At 53.8% G+C, this 17574-nt stretch overlaps 2 pseudogenes; one reads left to right on the forward strand and one right to left on the reverse strand.

Annotated features, from left to right (window-relative positions):
• Positions 1 to 347: 347 nt before the first annotated feature.
• The window catches only part of LOC147972382 (uncharacterized), a 242583-nt pseudogene continuing 225356 nt past the window's right edge, over positions 348 to 17574 (reverse strand).
• Positions 15829 to 16592, forward strand: LOC147972383 (uncharacterized; annotated as a pseudogene).

Consider the following 17574-nt stretch of genomic DNA (forward strand, 5'->3'; position numbering starts at 1 on the left):
TTTTGTCGGGCCGAAACTGGCGTCAGCGGATTCAGACCGAACACGGCGTGCTGGGAGGCGCCCGGGACGCCGGGGTGAACGTTTTTGGCGCGAAAGAGGATGAGCCCGCCGAGTTAGGGAGACGCCGCTTCGTCACCCTCGTCGACACGGTTCCCGCGGGAATCAATGCGAAGGCTGCCGCGCCGGCCAGCCTCCATTGATGCCTCACGAGCGGCGCCAATGGAAGCGCCGCGACGCGCGTCCCACCCTCTCCTGCCACGTGTCGCCCGACATGCAACCCGTTGCCGCCGCCCATGAGCCCAGCTGCGGCTATAAAAGGCGACCTCCCCGCCGGCCACAACTCTCATTTACCCCCTCTCTGACGCAGAAAGCAACACTCTCCCCTCTTCCCGCCGACGAAAAGATGGCCGAGAGGTTCCCAGGCGACGGCAAGCGGCTTCGGCCGCCGCCACCTCCAGGAGCCGGAGGCGCGCCTGCTCTACAAGGCCGAGTACCCGGCGCCCCCGGACATGCGAGTGTCGGGGGCGTGGAGGCTGAGCGCCGATGGCGTCCCGGTGCCACCGGTACCCGAAGGGGCGGCGCGGCGGGCCGAGATTGCCCGCATCCGCGCGTTCCTGACGGAGGAGCGGCGAAACGAGCCGCGCTACGCCGCCGACAGCCACACCCTCTGGACCATGTACTTCCAACGCCGCCGCGAGGAGCAGATCGCCTCCACCAGCGGCGTCATCCCCCGTGGCCGCCTCAACGCCGACGGGCGACACGAGTGGTGGGGCATGCCAGGCCGCACCCTCGAGGTCGCCCTCGACCACATCGAGATCGGCAACGTGCCGCGCCTCGAGTACCCGCCACGGCCGCCCTTCTCTCGCCGCCGGGGTAGCTCCTGTACGCCGCAGCGGATGGAGCCGGGGTCGTCCTCGTCGTCGGGCTTCGGCTCGCCGTCGCTCCGCACTGTCAGGCCCAAGCCGGAGGAGACGCCGCTCGGGCGCCGCACCCGCAGCGGCGCCCTCATCATCAATGAGGGTGCCCGGCCCTTCCCGCGCGGCTCCCTCCGCCTGGTCCGGCCGAAACCCGAGCCGGGGCTGCTCCCGGTGAAGCCGGAGCACATCGAGATGGTGGCGGCCGACGACATGTCCGCCCTCAAGTGGGTGAAGGAGGACTACGTTCGGGAGCAGGTGCTCCGCCAGCGCCGGGCGTACGCGAAGCTCTAGGGCCGGCGTTGCGGGCGCAAGGATTGCGGCGTCATCGTCCTCGACAGCGATGAGGAGGACGAGGCTGGGTCGTCCAGCGCCCCACCACGCGTCGGCGGCCCTGGCTAGGGCTGCAGTAGGGACGGTGGCGGCACAGGCGAGGCACACGATGACGACGATGACAACGACGGCGACGGTGGTGACTACACCCGCTTCTACAGGCTTCTGGGCATGTAGACGACGGCGACGGCGGCGGCTAGGCGTAGTTTGTCGTAGTTTAGGCCTAGTTTTCATGTTTTCATATTTTTTGTACAAATTTCAATGATGTTTCGCCGAGTTCGTGCCAAAATCATCGAGTTTGCATATATTTGTACGGAATATCGCTGAACCCGGGGTGACTTGTGAGCCGGCGACTGGGAACAAAATCGCCCCCATGCGCCGATCTAGCGCCGGCTCGCCCCCACGCGGCTCTTTTTCGACGTCCTAGGGGGGCGAATTGTGACGCCCCGGCTTGACCGTACACTAATCATACACGCAAACGTGTACGATCAAGATCAGGGACTCACGGGAAGATATCACAACACAACTCTACAAATAAAATAAGTCATACAAGCATCATATTACAAGCCAGGGGCCTCGAGGGCTCGAATACAAGAGCTCGATCACAGACGGGTCAGCGGAAGCAACAATATCTGAGTACAGACATAAGTTAAACAAGTTGCCATAAGATGGCTAGCACAAACTGGGATACAGATCGAAAGAGGCGCAGGCCTCCTGCCTGGGAATCCTCCTAAGCTACTCCTGGTCGTCGTCAGCGGGCAACACGTAGTAGTAGGCACCTCCGGTGTAGCAGGAGTCGTCGTCGACGGTGGCATCTGGCTCCTCGGCTCCGACATCTGGTTGCGACAACCAGGTAGAAGGGATAGAGGGAAAAGAAGGAGAAAGCAACCGTGAGTACTCATCCAAAGTACTCGCAAGCAAGGAGCTACACTACATATGTATGCAATGGTATCAACTGGGATAAGGCTATTATAAGTGGACTGAATTGCAGAAAGCCGGAATAAGAGGGGGATAGCTAATCCTGTCGAAGACTACGCTTCTGGGAGCCTTCGTCTTGCAGCATGTAGAAGAGAGTAGACTGAAGTCCTCCAAGTAGCATCATATAGCATAATCCTAACCGATGATCCTCCCCTCGTCGCCCTGTGAGAGAGCGATCACCGGTTGTATCTGGCACTTGGAAGGGTGTGTTTTATTAAGTATCCGGTTCTAGTTGTCATAAGGTCAAGGTACAACTCCGGGTCGTCCTTTTACCGAGGGACACGGCTATTCGAATAGATAAACTTCCCTGCAGGGGTGCACCACATACCCCAACACGCTCGATCCCATTTGGCCGGACACACTTTCCTGGGTCATGCCCGGCCTCGGAAGATCAACACGTCGCAGCCCTACCTAGGCACAACAGAGAGGTCAGCACGCCGGTCTAAATCCTATGGCGCAGGGGTCTGGGCCCATCGCCCTTTGCACACCTGCACGTTGCGTACGCGGCCGGAAGCAGACCTAGCCTAGTGGCTTTCCAGTCCAATCCGGCGCGCGCCACTCAGTCGCTGACGTCACGAAAGCTTCGGCTGATACCACGACGTCGGGATACCCATAACTACTCCCGCGTAGATGGTTAGTGCGTATAGACCAAATGGCCAGACTCAGATCAAATACCCAGATCTCGTTAAGCGTGTTAAGTGTCCGCGAACGCCGAACAGGGCCAAGCCCACCTCTCTCCTAGGTGGTCGGAACCTGCCCTGTCGCTCCGCCACAAAGATCCACACAGAGGGCCGTCGGGACAAAGGTCCTTTCAGCCCCCAATCCGTGAATCACTCGCGGGTACTCCTCGAGCCAACCCGACTTTGGTCACCACATGTATCATGTTTAAAGTATATAGTATATACCCGTGATCACCTCCCGAGTGATCACGGCCCAATAGTGTAGCATGGCAGACGGACAAGAATGTAGGGCCACTGATGATAAACTAGCATCCTATACTAAGCATTAGGTTTGCAGGTAAAGGTAACAACAGTAGTAGCAAGGACAGGCTATGCATCAGTATAGGATTAACGAGAAGCAGTAACATGCTACACTACTCTAATGCAAGCAGTATAGAGAAGAGTAGGCGGTATCTGGTGATCAAAGGGGGGCTTGCCTGGTTGCTCTGGCAAGAGAGAGGGATCGTCAACTCCGTAGTCGTACTGGGTAGTAGCGGCGTCGGTCTCGGTGTCTATCGAGAGAAGAGGGGGGGGAAAACAATAAATATATAAGCAAGCATATGCATAGTGATGCATGACATGACAAGTAACGACGTTAGAGGTGCCCTAACGCGGTAACAGGTGATACCGGTGAAGGGGGATAAAATCCGGGAAAGTATCCCCGGTGTTTCGCGTTTTCGGGCACAGGAGCCGGAGGGGGGGAAAGTTGCGAGTTCGATAGGTTAGGGAGGTGTGGTGGACGAACGGGCTGCGTATCCGGCTTCGTCTCGTCGTTCTGAGCAACTTTCATGTTGAAATTATTTTAATCCGAGTTACGGATTAAAAGATATGATTTTCTAAAGATTTTATTAATTTCTGGAATTTAATTAATTAACTAAATTAATTCGAAAATAAATTAATGACATCAGCATTGATGTCATGCTGACGTCAGCAGTCAACAGAGTTGACTGGGTCAAACTGACATGTGGGTCCAGTGGGACCCACCTGTCATACACTGTTTAGGTTAATTAGGTTTTAGCTAAACTAATCACAGTTCAATTAGACTAATTAGTTAATTTGATTAATCTAATTATGATTAATTAACTTAATTAATTCCTTAATTAATTAATTAATTAATTAATTATTTTTATTACTATTAATTTTAATTCCTTTTTTTTTAATAAAGCGTTCTGGGGCGTGGGCCCCCTCTGTCAGTGGCCCCAGGGGGCCTTAACGGGTGCGGGCGCATGGGCGCGCGGGTGCAGGAGCCACGGGGCGCCCGTTAGCGGGCCGAGCCCCTGACCCAACGCAGCAGGGCACCGGCCAGGGGAGTCGTCGGCCGCGGCGGCCGGAGCGGCCGGAGCCGGGGCGTCGACGGAGAGGGGTTGGCCGCGGCGCGGGCCAGCAGCGTGGTTGGGGGGGCGGCGGAGCCGCGGCAGCACGACAAGAGGAGGGTCGGGCGCGACGAGCGGGACGGCGAGGCGTGCACGGGGCGCACGCGCACGGTGGCCACGGCGACGAGCGCCGGGCGCGCGCGGTGGCGCGTCGAGCAGGGGGGGAGGAGGAGGAGCAGCGCGGAGCAAGGTCGTGGTGGAGCCGAGCGGGGGAAGCAGAGCGGGCGAGTCCACGCGCGGGGCGCGGGCGATGCGGCGCGTGCGCAGGGGGGGGGAGGTAGAGCAGCGGCAGGGGAGCCGCACAGGAAGCGGTGAGGGGCCGGGGGCGAGATGGCCCGGCGCGGCGACGGTGGCGCCGGAGCGCATCGTGCGGCGACGCCCGAGGCGACCTAGGGGGAGAGGAGGGCGAAGGGGGAAGCTCACGGGGAGGAGGGGGAGTAGGGCAACGGGGCAGCGGGCTCGGGGGCGGTCGGGGAAGACCGGCGAGGAGGAGGACGAGGAGGCGATCGGCGGGGCCGGCAACGACGGCGTCGGGGTGGCCGTCTCCTCCCGATCCAATCGGGAGAGATGGGGGGGGAGGGAGATATTTTCGGAGTGGGGGGGGGAAGTGGGGGTCGGGCTAGGGTTCCGGGGGGGTTATGTGGGAACGGGGTGGGCCGGTCGGCTGGCCTGGTGGCCTGCTGGGCCGGAGCCCAGTGGGTTGCCCCTCTTTTTTTTTGTTAGGTTTTGTCTTTTTCTTTTATTTATTTTCTCTTTTGTTTTTAATTCATTCTAAAATACTTAGGCAGTTCTTAAAATGTGTTGACTACACTATAATTACCAGTGCAATATTCTGCAACCCCCGAACATTTTTGTTTTAATTTTTGAAAACTTTTATTGTTAATTGTAATTTGAATTTGAATTTGAACGGTTTCGGATCGTTGCGAGGTTAGCAACAGTAATCGGGATGACGTGCCATGATTAGCGTGGGATTACTGTAGCAAGATTATCCGGGCGTTACAAATCTCCTCCACTACAAGAAATCTCGTCCCGAGATTTAGGAGGTAGAAGGAAACAGTGCGGGGTATTCATCACGCAGGCGATCCTCGCGTTCCCAGGTAGCTTCGTCCTCAGAGTGATTCGACCACTGGACCTTGAGGAACTTGATCGCCTTCTGGCGTGTGCGGCGTTCAGCTTGGTCGAGAATGCGGACCGGATGCTCCTTATAGGAGAGGTCCTGTTGCAATTCGAGCACTTCATGATCCACTGCTCGGATTGGGTCCTTGAAACAGCGTCGGAGTTGTGACACGTGGAACACATCGTGAACCTGAGAAAGGTTCGGCGGAAGCTCCAGTTGATATGCCACTTTTCCACGCCTTTCCAGAATAGTGAATGGGCCAATATAGCGGGGAGCTAGCTTGCCCTTGATCCCGAAGCGGTGAGCACCCTTCATTGGTGTAACTCGAAGATAAGCCTTTTCGCCAGGTTGATAGACCATGTCTTGGTGATGACGGTCATACTGACTTTTCTGACGTGACTGAGCAGTCTTGAGATGCTCGCGAATAATGCGAACTTGTTCTTCGGCCTGTTGGATAATATCCGGACCGAAGAGTGGGCGTTCCCCAGTTTCTGACCAGTTCAGAGGGGTTCGACACTTCCGTCCATAAAGCACTTCGAAGGGGGACATCTTCAGACTAGCTTGATAGCTATTATTATAAGAGAACTCGGCATATGGAAGAGATTCCTCCCATTTCTTGCCGAATGAGATTACACAAGCTCGAAGCATGTCTTCGAGAACTTGGTTGACACGTTCAACTTGCCCTTGTGACTGAGGATGGAACGCAGTACTGAACGACAGATGAGTCCCCATAGCTTCTTGGAAACTTGCCCAAAACCTTGAAGTGAATAAGCTGCCACGGTCTGAACTGATAACCAGTGGGATACCGTGAAGTGAAACAATTCTGGCCATGTAGAGAGTAGCAAGCTGACTAGCCGTGATTGTCTCTTTGACCGCCAGAAAATGGGCAACTTTGGAAAGCCGGTCAATGACGACAAGAATAGCATCATTACCTTTCTGCGATTTGGGAAAACCAGTGACGAAGTCCATCTCAACATGGTCCCATTTCCATTCAGGAATAGAGATAGGTTGCAGAGTTCCAGCAGGCCTTTGATGCTCTGCTTTGATTCGGCGACAAACGTCACATTCAGCAACATAACGAGCAATGTCCTGCTTCATATTAGACCACCAGAATCTTTGACGAATATCCTGGTACATCTTTGTACTACCAGGATGGATGGACAGAGGCGTATCATGGGCTTCTTGCATAACCCTTATAGTCTTATCCAGGTTTTTCTTCGAACATGGTACCACTAAGCGGCCTTTGAAATACAAGGCGCCATCGTCGGCGATCGTGAAGAATGAGAGCTTTCCCCTTTTGAGGTCGCGCTTAATCTTGAGGACTTCATCGTCACACTTCTGTATCCATTTGATGGTGTCCACAAGATCTGGTTTCGCAACCAGGGTATTGAGAGAACCCTTGGAAACAACATGGAGGTTCTGTTTGGGGAAACCTTCGGGAGGGGGAGCGAGTGATCCCGGAGGAACAATATGGAGGTTCAGCCTTCTAAATTCTTCAACAAGCGCTGGGTGAACTTTGTGAGCCTGGAGGTGGTTACAGTAATACTTGCGGCTCAAGGCGTCAGCCATTACATTAGCCTTGCCGGGGGTATAGGATATACCCACGTCAAAGTCTGCAACAGTCTCAATCCATCTTTGCTGACGTAGATTTAAATCTGGCTGAGTAAACAGATACTTCAGACTTTGATGGTCGGTGAAGATCTCGCAACGATTACCGAGAAGGTAATGTCGCCACTGCTTCAGTGCATGAATGACAGCAGCAAGCTCGAGGTCGTGAACTGGGTAGTTTGCTTCATGAGGGCGCAGTTGACGAGAGGCATAAGCAATCACTCTGCGCTCTTGCATTAGGACACAGCCTAATCCTTGACGGGAAGCGTCGCAGTAAATGACGAAGTCCTTCTTAGTATCAGGTGGTGCAAGCACGGGGGCAGAAGTCAATTTGTCTTTGAGCGCCTGGAAACTTTCCTGACACTTGTTTGTCCAGTCGAACTTGACACCCTTATGCAATAAACTAGTCAGAGGCCTGGCAATCTTGGAGAAGTTCTCGACGAATCGACGGCAATAGCTGGCGAGACCGAGAAAACTTCGGACTTGCTTCACATTCTTAGGAGGAGTCCAATCGAGAATAGCCTGAACTCGTTCAGGGTTGACGGCAATACCATCCTTGGAGATGACATGCCCAAGATAGGTTACTTCGGGGAGCCAGAATTCACACTTGGAATACTTAGCATACAGCTGATGTTCTCGAAGTTTTTCCAGCACAAGACGAAGATGTTCAGCATGCTCCTCCTTGTTCTTGGAAAATACAAGGATATCGTCCAAATAAACCACGACGAACTTGTCGAGGTAATCCATGAATATATAATTCATCAGACGAGAGAAGGTGGCTGGAGCATTCGTTAAGCCGAATGACATGACGGTGTACTCGTATGATCCATACCGAGTAACGAAGGCGGTTTTTGGAATGTCCTCTTCACGAACACGGATCTGGTGGTAACCTAACCTCAAGTCGAGTTTGGAGAACACTGATGAGCCAGCCAGCTGATCATAAAGATCATTGATCCGAGGAAGTGGGTATTTATTCTGAATGGTAGCTTGGTTTATAGGACGGTAGTCTTGGACTAATCGGTTTGTCCCATCCTTCTTCTTAACAAAGAGAGAAGGTGCTCCCCAAGGAGAGCAACTTGGGCGAATGAAACCTTTGACAAGAGATTTGTCGATTTCCTCCTTAAGCTCAATGAGTTCATGCGGCGGCATCTTATAGGGTCGTTTAGCTATAGGGGTGGTGCCGGGTTTCAAGTCGATGATGAATTCGACAGCTCTAGCAGGGGGAATCCCTGGAAGTTCTTCTGGGAAGACATCTTGGAATTCACGAACGACGAGAATGTTTTCAATGCCCTCGAGTGGTGCAGCGTTCAACGCATTCAAGGCATAAAGTCGTGCCTCGGCGTTCTGAACTAGATGAGCTTGGTAAGCTATTATTTCGTCAGAAGGGTGTAGCAGATGGACGACCTTAGTGGCGCAAACTATAGAAGCAGTATGCGCTTTCAACCAATCCATCCCCAGAATGAGGTCTATGTTAGACGACTTCAAGATAATGGGAGAGGCATAGAATTCCAGCCCTTCGATTTCCACGGGGACATCGATGCCAACCAATGAGGTTTGACATTGTCCCACGGCGGTTTTTACCAATACCGAAGTGTTCATCTCCTCACATTTAATGTCATGCTTGTATGCAAAATCTTCTGACATGAATGAATGCGATGCTCCTGAATCGAATAAAACAGATGCAGGTACTGAGTTTACGAGGAGTGTACCCATCACGGTAGCAGGCTGGTCTTGGGCTTCGTTCAGATCAACATGGTTGGCATGAACGCGACCATAAGACTTGGCATTGTTGTTGCGGGGCTGGTTGTTTCCACGGCCAGTTGCTGGAAGGGCCAGTTGATTCTGTTTCTGGTTGCATTCCCTAGCACGGTGCCCTGGTTGTCCACACCTGAAGCACAAACCATTCTCGGGAGTAGGAACAGGAGCTTGGGGTGGTGGAGCTGGAAGCCTTGGCTGCCTAGCTGGAGCAGTAGGCAGACGAGGTGCAGCATAGGACTGCCTTGGGGCAGGTGTATTAGGCTGGTACACGCTGTTGGGAATCCATATCTTGCGCTTCTGCGAGGACGGACCCGAAGATGAGCCCGTGTCACGGCTGCGCCTGTGAGAGCTCTGGTATTCCTGCAGACCAGTTTCGACATTGATGGCTTTGTTCACCAGAGTGGAGAAATCAGCAAAGTCATGCACTAGAAGTGCGAGTTTGATGTCAGCTTGAAGGCCATCCCGGAACTTTTCCTGTCTGCGTGCATCAGTTGCAATGTCCTCTTCAGCATAGCGGGACAAGTCCAGAAACTCCCGTTGATAAGCTTCCACAGTTTTGTTGCCTTGGGTGAGGTTGCGGAACTCACGCTTCTTCCGGTCCATGACTCCTTGAGGAATGAAGCGAGCCCGGAAGGCAGCTTGGAAGTCTGGCCAGGTGATGATTGTCCCAGCTGGCAGGGTACGCCTGTGGCTGTCCCACCATTGAGCTGCGGGTCCTTTCAGGAAGAATGAAGCAAAGGTGACATAGCTGGCAGGGACTACATCAGCAGACTCCATCTCATAGGTGATGTCACGGAGCCAGTCATCAGCATCCAGAGGCTGAATTGAGCTACGGTACACGGTTGGGTTGAGGCGCATGAAATCCTGCAGAGTCACTTGGGTTGGCTGCTGGTTCATATTGGGGCGAGGGAACTGAGCCATAATATTCTCCATGAACTGACGATTCAGCTCAAACTGTTGCATCATCCCAGCCATGTACTCAGGCGGTGGTGGGGGGTTGCCACCACGACCACGACCACCTGGTCTAACCATCCTGCTAATATATAACAGGGGTAGTTCAGCATTTAGAAATTTGCAAGCACAAGAATCATTCATGAAGAAACATGCACAACGAAAGCAGTACGATAGATACTACATAGTAGTCGGCATATCTTACAAAAGAGACCATGCATAGAGCTCGTTACACAGAGTTCGGTACAAAGTCTAAGACATCATAGGCGGCACGCAGGCTCGCGGCGAATGCAACTAACAGTAACAAGCAAGTCTACATCAGTCCCACGCGGTACTGTGGAGGTAGGTGTAGCCTGAAAGCTGGTAGTGTGGCAGCGGGTACACCACGTCGGCAACCTGGGGTCCGCGGGGGCTCTGGTGCTGAACCCGCCGCTCAGGTGGCAGAAGAGGGCCAAGTGCGGGAGAGTAGCCTCCCACCTCTGGCCAACCGACACCCTGAGGCATCACGGTCCTGGCGGGGTAGATAGCAGAACGCGGCAGCTCCCCAGATCCAACAAAGGGGTGTAACATCGTCAAAGCACGGTAGAGGTGCTGACGAGTGGTGTACAACTCGTGGCGAAGAGCTCGGTTAGCTCGATCCAGACCATCAGCATACAGAACAAAGTTCTGATGGTGGAAGGGCTCGCGGGTGACAGTGGAGTAGGCAGCAGTGTAGTAGCCCTCCGCACCAATATCAGATGCGATAGCAATGTGCCTAAAGGGGGAGGTGTCCAACTCCCGGTACTCCCTACGAAGGCGTGTCAGAGCAGCATAGGCAGCATCGTGAACTGCCATATCGATGGTCACTCCAACACCATAAGCGGTGTGCAGCACAGTAGTGGAGTCATAATCCCGGGAGTAGAGGTGGACGGTGGCACGGTACTGCTCCTGGTTAAAGCCCTGGTACTCCTCATAGACGGTGTACTCAGGGTGCCAGCGATAACCCAGATAGGTCATCATCTCAACCAACACAGCAGGTGATCCTGAGGCACCAATGGCCGTCGTGTGGCGCACGACCTGCCTCGTGGGTTCCATCTGAAAACAAAGATGTTTTCACAGGAGTCAAATGACAAGGTGGACAATGTTCAAATACTACTCTAAAGAATAACTAGGGCTTATCCAACTTTGGGGTGAATGTCGTAACGGGATCCTAGTGTCAGAGTTAATAAATTCGTTTAACCCGAGTAGAAGAGAGATCAGAGTCCCAGAGTAAGGATCGAGGAGTAAAAGATCCTAATATCACCCGATGGCGACGTGGGCCCGTAAGGCACACAGCCTAGTTAGTAAAAGTTTTTGCAATGTCTAGACTCGACTTCGGCCAAGGAGTGTGGAAGGGGGGGTTCCTACAGGCAGTCGGCTCTGATACCAACTTGTGACGCCCCGGCTTGACCGTACACTAATCATACACGCAAACGTGTACGATCAAGATCAGGGACTCACGGGAAGATATCACAACACAACTCTACAAATAAAATAAGTCATACAAGCATCATATTACAAGCCAGGGGCCTCGAGGGCTCGAATACAAGAGCTCGATCACAGACGGGTCAGCGGAAGCAACAATATCTGAGTACAGACATAAGTTAAACAAGTTGCCATAAGATGGCTAGCACAAACTGGGATACAGATCGAAAGAGGCGCAGGCCTCCTGCCTGGGAATCCTCCTAAGCTACTCCTGGTCGTCGTCAGCGGGCAACACGTAGTAGTAGGCACCTCCGGTGTAGCAGGAGTCGTCGTCGACGGTGGCATCTGGCTCCTCGGCTCCGACATCTGGTTGCGACAACCAGGTAGAAGGGATAGAGGGAAAAGAAGGAGAAAGCAACCGTGAGTACTCATCCAAAGTACTCGCAAGCAAGGAGCTACACTACATATGTATGCAATGGTATCAACTGGGATAAGGCTATTATAAGTGGACTGAATTGCAGAAAGCCGGAATAAGAGGGGGATAGCTAATCCTGTCGAAGACTACGCTTCTGGGAGCCTTCGTCTTGCAGCATGTAGAAGAGAGTAGACTGAAGTCCTCCAAGTAGCATCATATAGCATAATCCTAACCGATGATCCTCCCCTCGTCGCCCTGTGAGAGAGCGATCACCGGTTGTATCTGGCACTTGGAAGGGTGTGTTTTATTAAGTATCCGGTTCTAGTTGTCATAAGGTCAAGGTACAACTCCGGGTCGTCCTTTTACCGAGGGACACGGCTATTCGAATAGATAAACTTCCCTGCAGGGGTGCACCACATACCCCAACACGCTCGATCCCATTTGGCCGGACACACTTTCCTGGGTCATGCCCGGCCTCGGAAGATCAACACGTCGCAGCCCTACCTAGGCACAACAGAGAGGTCAGCACGCCGGTCTAAATCCTATGGCGCAGGGGTCTGGGCCCATCGCCCTTTGCACACCTGCACGTTGCGTACGCGGCCGGAAGCAGACCTAGCCTAGTGGCTTTCCAGTCCAATCCGGCGCGCGCCACTCAGTCGCTGACGTCACGAAAGCTTCGGCTGATACCACGACGTCGGGATACCCATAACTACTCCCGCGTAGATGGTTAGTGCGTATAGACCAAATGGCCAGACTCAGATCAAATACCCAGATCTCGTTAAGCGTGTTAAGTGTCCGCGAACGCCGAACAGGGCCAAGCCCACCTCTCTCCTAGGTGGTCGGAACCTGCCCTGTCGCTCCGCCACAAAGATCCACACAGAGGGCCGTCGGGACAAAGGTCCTTTCAGCCCCCAATCCGTGAATCACTCGCGGGTACTCCTCGAGCCAACCCGACTTTGGTCACCACATGTATCATGTTTAAAGTATATAGTATATACCCGTGATCACCTCCCGAGTGATCACGGCCCAATAGTATAGCATGGCAGACGGACAAGAATGTAGGGCCACTGATGATAAACTAGCATCCTATACTAAGCATTAGGTTTGCAGGTAAAGGTAACAACAGTAGTAGCAAGGACAGGCTATGCATCAGTATAGGATTAACGAGAAGCAGTAACATGCTACACTACTCTAATGCAAGCAGTATAGAGAAGAGTAGGCGGTATCTGGTGATCAAAGGGGGGCTTGCCTGGTTGCTCTGGCAAGAGAGAGGGATCGTCAACTCCGTAGTCGTACTGGGTAGTAGCGGCGTCGGTCTCGGTGTCTATCGAGAGAAGAGGGGGGGGAAAACAATAAATATATAAGCAAGCATATGCATAGTGATGCATGACATGACAAGTAACGACGTTAGAGGTGCCCTAACGCGGTAACAGGTGATACCGGTGAAGGGGGATAAAATCCGGGAAAGTATCCCCGGTGTTTCGCGTTTTCGGGCACAGGAGCCGGAGGGGGGGAAAGTTGCGAGTTCGATAGGTTAGGGAGGTGTGGTGGACGAACGGGCTGCGTATCCGGCTTCGTCTCGTCGTTCTGAGCAACTTTCATGTTGAAATTATTTTAATCCGAGTTACGGATTAAAAGATATGATTTTCTAAAGATTTTATTAATTTCTGGAATTTAATTAATTAACTAAATTAATTCGAAAATAAATTAATGACATCAGCATTGATGTCATGCTGACGTCAGCAGTCAACAGAGTTGACTGGGTCAAACTGACATGTGGGTCCAGTGGGACCCACCTGTCATACACTGTTTAGGTTAATTAGGTTTTAGCTAAACTAATCACAGTTCAATTAGACTAATTAGTTAATTTGATTAATCTAATTATGATTAATTAACTTAATTAATTCCTTAATTAATTAATTAATTAATTAATTATTTTTATTACTATTAATTTTAATTCCTTTTTTTTAATAAAGCGTTCTGGGGCGTGGGCCCCCTCTGTCAGTGGCCCCAGGGGGCCTTAACGGGTGCGGGCGCATGGGCGCGCGGGTGCAGGAGCCACGGGGCGCCCGTTAGCGGGCCGAGCCCCTGACCCAACGCAGCAGGGCACCGGCCAGGGGAGTCGTCGGCCGCGGCGGCCGGAGCGGCCGGAGCCGGGGCGTCGACGGAGAGGGGTTGGCCGCGGCGCGGGCCAGCAGCGTGGTTGGGGGGGCGGCGGAGCCGCGGCAGCACGACAAGAGGAGGGTCGGGCGCGACGAGCGGGACGGCGAGGCGTGCACGGGGCGCACGCGCACGGTGGCCACGGCGACGAGCGCCGGGCGCGCGCGGTGGCGCGTCGAGCAGGGGGGGAGGAGGAGGAGCAGCGCGGAGCAAGGTCGTGGTGGAGCCGAGCGGGGGAAGCAGAGCGGGCGAGTCCACGCGCGGGGCGCGGGCGATGCGGCGCGTGCGCAGGGGGGGGGAGGTAGAGCAGCGGCAGGGGAGCCGCACAGGAAGCGGTGAGGGGCCGGGGGCGAGATGGCCCGGCGCGGCGACGGTGGCGCCGGAGCGCATCGTGCAGCGACGCCCGAGGCGACCTAGGGGGAGAGGAGGGCGAAGGGGGAAGCTCACGGGGAGGAGGGGGAGTAGGGCAACGGGGCAGCGGGCTCGGGGGCGGTCGGGGAAGACCGGCGAGGAGGAGGACGAGGAGGCGATCGGCGGGGCCGGCAACGACGGCGTCGGGGTGGCCGTCTCCTCCCGATCCAATCGGGAGAGATGGGGGGGGAGGGAGATATTTTCGGAGTGGGGGGGGGAAGTGGGGGTCGGGCTAGGGTTCCGGGGGGGTTATGTGGGAACGGGGTGGGCCGGTCGGCTGGCCTGGTGGCCTGCTGGGCCGGAGCCCAGTGGGTTGCCCCTCTTTTTTTTTGTTAGGTTTTGTCTTTTTCTTTTATTTATTTTCTCTTTTGTTTTTAATTCATTCTAAAATACTTAGGCAGTTCTTAAAATGTGTTGACTACACTATAATTACCAGTGCAATATTCTGCAACCCCCGAACATTTTTGTTTTAATTTTTGAAAACTTTTATTGTTAATTGTAATTTGAATTTGAATTTGAACGGTTTCGGATCGTTGCGAGGTTAGCAACAGTAATCGGGATGACGTGCCATGATTAGCGTGGGATTACTGTAGCAAGATTATCCGGGCGTTACACGAATGGCTGGAGATGCTCTTAAGGTAACTCTAACCGATCCCTTTTAAAATAGAGGATCCGTCGCAGCAAAACTTAGTGGAGAAATTTTATTTCATTAACTTTTGACTGGACCTAGCTGAAATTATAATTTTAACGGAGTAAAAATTAAAGTTTCATAAGTTCAACCTAAATTTGATTTAAACAACCAAAATTCAACACATAATCATGCGCCGAAACATAGTCTAGTTTTTAAATGGTCTTAAACTTAAAACTAAATAGAAAATTAAACTAAACTAATCTTCCTCGTCACCCTTGTAGAGGGCGATCTGATCCGCCCGCGTCATCCAACCGGCCATCAGGTCCGGCCTGTGTCGTCGTCGCCACAGTCGGGGAAGAGGCGCCGCCATTCTTCAACATCGAAGTCCTTTATGTTGTTGTCTCCGCCGTGCGCCTCGTCATCGAAGACGACGATGACCTCCCCGCCGACCGCGCGCATCGCAAAATCCTCCCGCTCTGCCTCCATGAGCTTAGAGTATTGGCGGCGGAGGTCTGCCATGTACTCCTCGTCGGCGGCCTCCGCTCCACGAGTAGAGATCTTTTACTCTGCCGCCGAGCGATAAAGTAAATATAGACTAAAGATAAATGATGAAGGATAAATTATCCTTCTCTAACGATTATCGGGGTTCGGCTATAACCTAATTAAAAAAGTAAACCCAGGTTTTTAATTCTCTAACCGGCTATATGATATCAATTAGAGCTGGCCAGAGGAAGTATAGCTAGCTAGTGCTCTTTGTCTCGAGGATCGACACACGGTAGTTCAGCCACTTTTATTTCTTTAGAACAACTCCAATGGGGTGATTCATTTTCTCTGTTTGGGTCATCTGGACACAAAAGTTGGCGCAACGGAGCGATTTAAACGGACACAGCGTCCGTCCGCTGTCCATTTCGTGTTCGCTCAGACCCATTTTCATCCTAAATTTAAGATATATTTGGGTCCGCGGTGGACACAAAGCGAACGCTTTCTGTGACTTCCTCGTCCGCCTCCGCCCGCTGTATGCGAGCACTGGCCCATCTGTCAGCCACCCACCCATTCCACCCCGTCTCTCTCCTCTTTTTTCTCTTTCTCCCATCCACCCCACAGTGCCCTGCCACCGGCCGCTTCGGCCTCCGTCGCGAGCTAGCAGGGAGCAAGGGGGCAGCGCCGGAGAAGCACCGGAGCCGGGGCAACGCCGGGCCAAGCGGATGCTCTCGGCAACCTCGCCGCGCAGGCGGCGCACCTCCACAGCAAGAACACGCGCTACCCCATGCTCTCGACGACCTCGCCGGGGCGTGGGCGAGGCGCGAGCGGCTGCTGGCGTACAACGCGGGTGGCGTGCGGTGCGCTGCCGGGCGAGAGCTACTGCAGCCCCGGCGAGCTGCTGCGGGCGGAGCTCGGGCACGAGTGGCACGGGGCCGGAGCTGCGGGGAGGGGCACGCAGTGCGAGTGGCGTGCGGTGCATGGCCAGGGCGAGAGCTGCTGCAAAGCCGGCGAGGCGCATGCGACGGGGCGTAGGCGCGGCGGTGCGGGAGCTGCGGGGCGGGGCGAGGCTGCACGACTGTTGGTTGGAAGCTCGTCGGATGCAGGTCAGATACTCGTCGGATGCTAGTCAGACAATCATTGGATGCTTGCATCAAGTTGTGCACGGAGCCTCTTGGCATGAAACTGCTCGTGCTTTGCGTGTGATGTCTACGCGGGGGGCGGCTGCTTGCATGCATGTGCTGGTGCGAGCGTGCGACCGGAGCATGGGTGTCGGTGGAGGCGACCTCGCGGGGGCGTGACCGAGTTGCAGGGCGGGTACGGCGAGCTGCGGGGCGGGGGTGGGGCGCGCGCGATGGGCCCGACGAGCTGCGGACGGGAGCTCGCGGGCGAGGCGACGGAGGTGAGCTCGCGGGTGCAGGGTGAGGTCGCGCGGGAGCTCGCCCACCAGATGTTTGACTGAATGCCGACGCGAATATGCACAAAATCGGTCTGGCTTTCGTTGGGTGCACCGACCGAACCAAACGAAAAAACGAATAAGGACAGGCAGACGGGCGACTCAAACGAAAAAAACAGACAAAATCAGCGTCCTTTAGGTCGCCCCATTAGAGATTGGAGTTGCTCTTAGGCCTTCCACTATGTAGTCGATTCCTAGTCCATTAAAATATAGCTGGCTGGGCAGCGATGCCCTGAAAACATTATCTGGTACCGGTCTCACAATGTGTGTTCGCAGCCTTGAAAAAAGCGGGACCCAAGAGGCCAATAAAATACTCAACCAGCCATCAACTACTTGCTTTACGTGAGTGTTTTTGGTCTGCTTCACTTTCTTCGGTGAGCCAGCCAGGTGAGCCAGGGAGCTAATTGTTTACTGCTTTGTGGATTTAGCATCGGAGCAGCTATTTGCTCCGGTTCCCAGAATCTTTTTTATGTCATCGGCTGGATAATGGAGGGCACCAATGCCAAATAAAGTAAAAGTGTATTTGACATCACTTTTAGCCTACATAGTGGAGGGCCTTATATGCCAAGCCAGACGTCGTGCGTCTCGCAGTAAAAGCGGCACGAAACTAAAGCCAAGAGAGTTGCTACGTGAGGCGTACTAGATGTCCAGATCATAGTAGATTTGACTGCTACCGCCATAACTACTACGTACTGGATTCTCGGATACTCACAATACAATACAAGGATCAGTACCATGTGCAGTTCATGGTTCTGAGTGCTACTGCTGGCCATCAGTACACGACGGAGAACGTACACACTTAGCTGTCGATGCTTCCAGAAACTGCA

The sequence above is a fragment of the Triticum urartu genome, chromosome 5A (assembly GCF_056163025.1).
Source record: "Triticum urartu cultivar PI428250 chromosome 5A, HENAU_Tu73, whole genome shotgun sequence".
Taxonomy (NCBI): domain Eukaryota; kingdom Viridiplantae; phylum Streptophyta; class Magnoliopsida; order Poales; family Poaceae; genus Triticum; species Triticum urartu.